Source organism: Pteropus medius, unplaced genomic scaffold (genome assembly GCF_902729225.1).
Source record: "Pteropus medius unplaced genomic scaffold, Ma_sr-lr_union100, whole genome shotgun sequence".
Lineage (NCBI taxonomy): Eukaryota > Metazoa > Chordata > Mammalia > Chiroptera > Pteropodidae > Pteropus > Pteropus medius.
This window is the reverse complement of record NW_024345601.1, coordinates 12,776,197-12,783,448: the sequence shown is the minus strand read 5'-3', so window position 1 is coordinate 12,783,448 and position 7,252 is coordinate 12,776,197. Positions and strand designations below refer to the sequence as shown.

The window sequence follows — 7,252 nt, the reverse complement described above, 5'->3', positions numbered from 1 at the left end:
TTTATTCTTCATTGTATCCCTGGTACTTAGTACAGCCTGAGTGAGTAATACTTTTTTTTTCTTCCTTTTTTTTCCCCACATGAATGAATAAATTGGTGATCTACCCTTAAGGTCTTTTCATGTCAAAATCTGATAACATGTGCACACAAATTTTAAAACCATAAAAGTCAAGTTTAAATAATATCAATAACTGAAAATGGCACTGTTCTATTTAGGCTGTACATTCAAAGTTGGTATTGGATAAATTTTTATTGTGTGTTTATACAATGTGATTAATGCTTTAATGTAAGTATCCAGTTTTTTTTTTTTTTTTTTTTTTTTTTTTTTAAGGCCTACAGCACCTGGTATTCCTAGGTGGTCTCCCATCCAAGTACTAACTAGGCCCGACCTTGCTTAGCTTCCGAGATCAGACGAGATTGGGCATGTTCAGGGTGTCATGGCTGTAGACAGTATCCATTTTTTTTTTTAACACAAGAACACGTTTTATCTTATGCGTATCATTTGCATAGCATGTGTATACTTGCAAACAATTCATGTTCTCTTCTCTTTAATCTAATCATAGATTGTATGACTATCTGACTATGTGCATGTGTTTGTGTGTGTGTGTGTGTACACATACATGTGCCACATGGATCTGCACATATGAGTCAATTTTAAGAAGCAATTGCAAAGCACAATTGACGCTACAAATATTTCCATGACAGTTGAATCATTCATCTCTTCTTGAGACTATATATATGTAACCATTTCTTCCTTGATTAGCCTTTTATCCCTCAATCCCATCTTCTCGAGTATAGCTTAAAGTTCCTAATCTGCTCTTTTATTCTGTCATCTTCTCTCCATTACATTTACTCTTCATAGGACTAACTTATACCTTGTTATAGAACCGTGTTTTTATTATGCCAAGCTAGAAAACCCAATTCTCTAAAGACTCTGGTTTTTGTTGTTGTTAACTTATAATTTCATGTGTTTGTTTTGAATTTGCACTATCTAGTGGTAAGATTTATGTTTGAAATATAAAGAAGCATTTTTAATGTACTTAAAAAGATGAATTAAAACTGAGTAAAAGATGTGGGATAAATGTAATTTCTGTGTAGAGTAACATAGTATTCTCAAATTACATGAGGGCAAAAATTACCTAGGGCAAAATCCTTTATATATACATATGTATATTTAAGTTAAAGTAACCATGATCAGGACTAAGTCTCAAAAATACTGTGTAGCCAAGTTATGGAAACAACCTAGATGTCCATCAATAGATTAATGGATAAAGAAGAACATATATACAATATATATATACAATGTACATATATACAATGGAATATTGTACATATATACAATGGCATACCACTCAGCCATAAAAAAGGAATGAAATCCTGCAATCTGCAACAACATGAATGGACCTAGAGGGTATTACGCTAAGTGAAATAAGTCAGACAGAGAAATACAACACCATATGATATTACTTATATATGGAATCTATAAAACAAACAAAATAGAAACAAACTCATTGATACAGAGAACACTTTGATGGCTGCCAGATGGGAAGGGGTGTTGGGGATGAGTGGAAAAGATAAGGAATTAAGAAGTACAAATTGGTAGTTGAAAAATTGTCACAGGGATGTAAAGCATAATATAGGGAATATAGTCAATAATATTGTAATAACTATGTATGATGTCAGGTGGGTATTAGATTTATCAGGATGATCACTTTGTAAGTTATATAATTGTCTAATCACTATGTTGTACACTTGAAACTAACATATTTGTATGTCAACCATAATTGAAAAAATTTTTTAAAATTGATTAAAAATACTGTGAAGTGGTAGAATTTATATTGGGAACTTTCATGATTGCCTGTTTACATCCATTCTTCTCCTTTCATGCAACTAGTGTGCTCTGGATATCTCACTTCTTGCCTGTCCACAGTAGTAAAACCTACTTTAAAGAGAATTATCTGCCATGGCATGTATACTCTTCAGGGTGTGGCTTCCAATTTCCTGTCTTTCAGATCCTCAACTGCCACTCTTCAGCATCTATGTTATCCTTGCCACCTACATCTGCACTTGACATACATAACATAGCTAGGTATGTTATCCCTATAGTCTCACGTACCCATTATAGCCTTTCTATGTATTCACTTTAAACATATTTATAATATTCTAAATGTCCTTATCTTACTTGAGGGCCTCGTTCATGACTATCTTTAAATCTCAGTTCCTCTGAGATTACCTGCTCCAGAAAAATTCTTCTAAAGATAGCAGTTTACAAATTGAATTACATCTATTGATAACTTTATTAATTGTAATACTGTAATTACCACAACGTATTCATTTCTATATACAATTTTTGTGTTAGAGTGAAAAAATGTTAGATTGGAATTCATCACCTCTCCATTTCTTTTTGCAATGTTACTTTGTGGTATCTGTGCACTTTGACTCTGAGCTTGATCACGTGAATTACTTTGGCCAATAGAATGTTATCAAATATGATGCAAGCAGAGGCTTGAATGTACTTGCATTCTGAAGCTTATCTACTCTCATCTTTTGCTATTCCTATATGAACCTGCCCAGTTTAGCCTGAAAGCACATGAAACAAAATCACATTGTCCCATTTACCTCAACCATGGCCATTTTAGATCAACTGACAACCAGCTGACCAGAAGTTGTTGTAAAACGTTACTGTGGCAAGTATAACCAAAATGATTAATTTGACTTTATACTGTGAAACACTAGGGCATAAGAACTCTATGCCTTGATTAATTCTGTTTCTTTCATACATAGAACTGTACTTGACCTATTATGTTTGATTGAATCGAACTTTGCAAAGGAAGTAAATTATATATCTTATTTGTAATAAGTAACTGAAATATTGAGTTTCAGTTACTTATTAAAGTTATTTAAACTTCAGTTACTTATTCAGTTACTTAAAATAAAAAACTCTTTAAGAGATTCTAAACAAAAGTAAAGATATTAGGAAGAGAATTGTATAATCTTCCTAAAGTAATCAACATATACAGATTACTAATTCACCTACTTGTATGATCAGTCTTAAATTAGCCAAAGAATCAAAATTATAATTTGTTTTCTCAGTGGTCTTCGTGTAATGTTCTGCATCTCTCTAAAACTGATTGTGAAAATTGCATCTGGTTGCAATTTGTTGTGAGGGGGACACAAACTTTGAAAAGATCTTTAGTATTCTTTTTCCGTCTTTCCTCTAGTGAACATATTATACTCTCAATGTAAACTGGATGTGTAAACTAAGTGCTCTCCTGTTTCATGTGCTTGATAAGGTACTATTTTCCATATACATTTTTAGAATAAAAATTACATGTGAATTTGCAAATCTAGCAGGTATAACCAAATAGATAAAGCTCTCGCTTTTACGTAAGTAATGAAAAACATACACTCAAGATATGAATGTGGAAAAATTAGAAATTGTAGGATTCAGCTATTTAGAAAGATTGCTCTGACCTCCCTCACAAAGGAGTTTCTTTCAAACTTTGAAGAATCAATCTATGTAAAGATATTTTTCTAAGCTGCTAGTGTAAAAGTAATAAACATCAAGCTTACGTATGGGTGTGGAAACTGAATGGCTTTCTTTTATTCCAGGGATTTAATTTATTTTTAATATCACAGGTGGCTTGAGGCGAGGTGTAATCATCTGTCATTCTTGAGTTAAATCATATCTACCCACTTCTGAAATATTCTTTGCTCTCCCTACCTGTAAATCACATTCTTTCTTTGTCATAGACTGTAGTGTATAAGTATAATAATGACATTATAAATTGCCCAAGAGTATATTTAAAAGATGATTGAGAGACAAAACACATGTAAATATTAGCTCAAACATTCCCTTTTTTAATGTTTTTTCTTCTTTTCTGACTTCAGTTACAAGAAAATAAAAATTGTGTAAAATATGGGTTGATGACAATTTTTAATTTTCTTAATTTAAAAGACACCAGTTATTTTATTTTTTACTGGCTTTGTATTTAAGGCCATATCAGCCTAAATCTATAACTCAATCATTTTTAATACACAGGTTTAAATATTCGGATTATAAATTGAGCCGATCCATAGCTCAAACTGAATTTTTCTGGATATATATTATCTTACTATTTTGATTAATAGTAACATTTCTGCACAATAAATTTCTTAAAGGAATCACTGGATACAATATATACTACCAGTTTACATCAGAAAAAGTAATAGGTAGAACAATAATTTTTGTTACTTTAGTATAAAAGGGTAACTGATGATCCTGGTCAACATAATCATTAAACAGTTCATAAGAAATTTAAATATTGAAAAAATATGTCAACTTGGATGAAGGTTATAGGTGGGGCACATTTCTGAGAAACTTCACTTTTGAAAAATTCTAACATAATTATAACAATACACAAATTTATATATATTTTATAAAGAATCAAGAACTGGTAAAATGGCAAACAAAAGAAGACAGTATGAAAACAGCCTTGGCTAAATAAATCATAAATTCTTGAAATGGGAATGATGGGTTGGAAGGAAGGAATTCTATTTACATGAGATCTGAAAAGAAAAGGAAAAGTGGTATATGATCCTGATATGCTTCTAAAATCCTGACGGTGAAATATTTTGAATTTGATGTCATCCTGCTGAATGATTTTAAATGTTGATATTTCTTGTCAAGTTATGGCTTGCTTCCTGTCTCTAATAGGAGCAATAATCACTGACATAGAAAATTATGTTTTGAATGGGTTCAGAACAACTAATTTATGAAAGATTATAGAAAAGAACTGTACCCTGATCCAAAACAACAAAACTGCATAGAAAGAGTTACATGAAGGAACTTTATTAATTTCTAATGTTTGACAAAATCAAGCTGAAACTGTGTCTATATTTATAATGAGCCAAGTGAATTTGACAATTTGATCAAGTCCTGGCTTTGGAAACCAATGCATGTGTTTATCAAGTCCTCGCTTTGAGAATTTCTATTTATCAGTTGTATAGTTGACAATACCTACCTTGAAAACCACAAATAGATCTCAGTCTGAGACCTACATGCCTTACATGTTTGCGTGGAATGTCTTTAAAAGTCTAATAGCCAAAAACTGCCTCAACTTGAGCAGGAGTTTTTTATTGACTCATAATACGAAAACCACTTTAACTTCAATTTGAGTCTCTAAGATTTTAGAGATAGAGCTTTATGGTGCTTATGTAAGACAGACAGTAGGCAGATTCATAATCCAAACCAAAATCTGTTGTTCTTAAGGTATTTCACCTTAAGAACACCTAGCTTTGAGGTAATATATGTTTTTTGCTTTTTTGAGCTTTTTAAGAACTTTATAAAGTAACAGTTAGGATCCATAAAATTACAACTGTTTTACAGATAAGAAAACTAACCCTGTGTAGCCAATTGCCTTGACCAAGGTAAGAAGTTGTTCTTTAGACTATTGCGAAGGCTCTGTTGAATAATATCCTTCTCCCTTTTTTGCCAACATCTAACTGGATAAAACATTAAAGACATTACTTGCCAATATTCGTAATGGTGGATTGAAAGACTACCCTGAACTAATAATGGTCAACAAGACACTGTTTCCAGAATTCCTGAAAATAGTACAGCATTTTTCATGGACAGTGCTCTAAATGCTAGGATATATGCTAGAATGCAATACTTCATCATGCCACATTGGAGAGATTCACAATATTTTCAGGTTATTTTCTCATAAATACTTCTCTTTCACATAAATTCTTATCTAACACTTATGTTATTAGAATAAAAATGAAATATATTAAAGGAACCAGGACTTTCAAAATATTTGTTTGCATTTTTGATGGTTTATTTCTCTGAATACTACCAACTCCCGTTCATGATTATTCATAGTACTTTTTAATACATTGCTTCCAATTCTTACATCAAGAACATATTAATTTCCAGATTTTATGAAACTTATTGCTGCATTTAATGGAATTTCTTCCATGCTTTTAGTTGCAAGTAAAAAATAAAAAGCTCTTTTGTGGGGCACTCCAAGGCTACTAAGAGCAGGGAGTTATTACCACATCTAGACCTGAAGAAGCAAGAACAGAGCAGGGAAATTACAGAGGGAAGCTGCACAGGGAGGATGCCCAGCAGATAGAGGGACCCAGCTCTGCTTATCTCATTCTCCTCCCACCAACCCTCCTATCTCCTGCCCGTTCTTCCCATTGACTGAAACCAATCAGAAGCCAGTGGACCAGGGATCCTAACAATATATCTGTGAGGGTCAGCTTCCTGGGCCTAAGAGCTAAGGGGAAAACAGTAAAGAGCGATATAGAGGTACACACAAAAATGTTTACTTCTATAAAACAATTGCCATAAATTTAGTGATCTAAGAAACACAAATGTGTTCCGTAGTCAGAGTCTAGTGCAGGTCTCAACAGGCTAAAATATCCACCTGCTGGCAAGACTGCATCTACCTCTTCAGGCTCGAAGGGAGAATCCATTTCCTGTTCATCCAGGTTCTTAGCAGGATTAATTCCATGCAGTTGCAGAACTGAAGCCTATGTTTGCTTGCTAGTTGTTGGCTTGGGAAGATCCTAGTGACCTCCTCTGGTCCTAACACATAGTTCCCTACCCCCCACAGAACCAGAAAAAGGAATCCTTCCCAAATTGCCATTTCTCAGACCTTTCTTCTGTTGTCACATTATCTGTCTCTGACCACAACCTGGAAAGTTCCCCACTTTTAAGGGTTCACATGATTACCTTGGGCCCACCTGGATAACCTATGATAATTTCCCCATCTCAAAGTCTTTGCCTTGATTACATCTGCAAAATTACTTTAGTCATGTAATGAATGTAACATATTCATTATTTCTGGGGATTAGGGCACGGATATCTTTTGAGGAATCATTATTCTGGTTATTTCAATCCTGAATTTATTATGTCATTATCAGGTTTAAATAAGATAATGCATGTAAAATATTCAGGATAGAGCTTTTCAGAAAATAGATTGTCAATAAGTAGTGCAACTGACAATGCATGTGATGTTATGAGTAGAAAAACAGTTAGTTACCTGTGTGATATAATTTTAAGAAAGTGGAGTGTTTTTTTGTTTGTTTGTTTTTTGATCCAAAATACTGTCCCTTGTCTTAGTGCTTGAAATGTCACCAAAAGTCAGCTTTTCTTTTGGGTGCTGAAAAATGCAAATTGTACTAGAATAACTGAGCACTAAAGCAGACATTTCAGAAAGTGTCAGGGAGCTTTACTATAAGTATATAACATTCATGAGACCAGA

The 7,252-nt window shown here is 33.1% G+C and overlaps 1 pseudogene; it reads right to left on the bottom strand.

The window, feature by feature from the left end:
- Nucleotides 1–329: 329 nt before the first annotated feature.
- On the bottom strand, nt 330–448 carry LOC120612111 (uncharacterized; annotated as a pseudogene).
- Between the last annotated feature and the right edge of the window lie 6,804 nt (nt 449–7,252).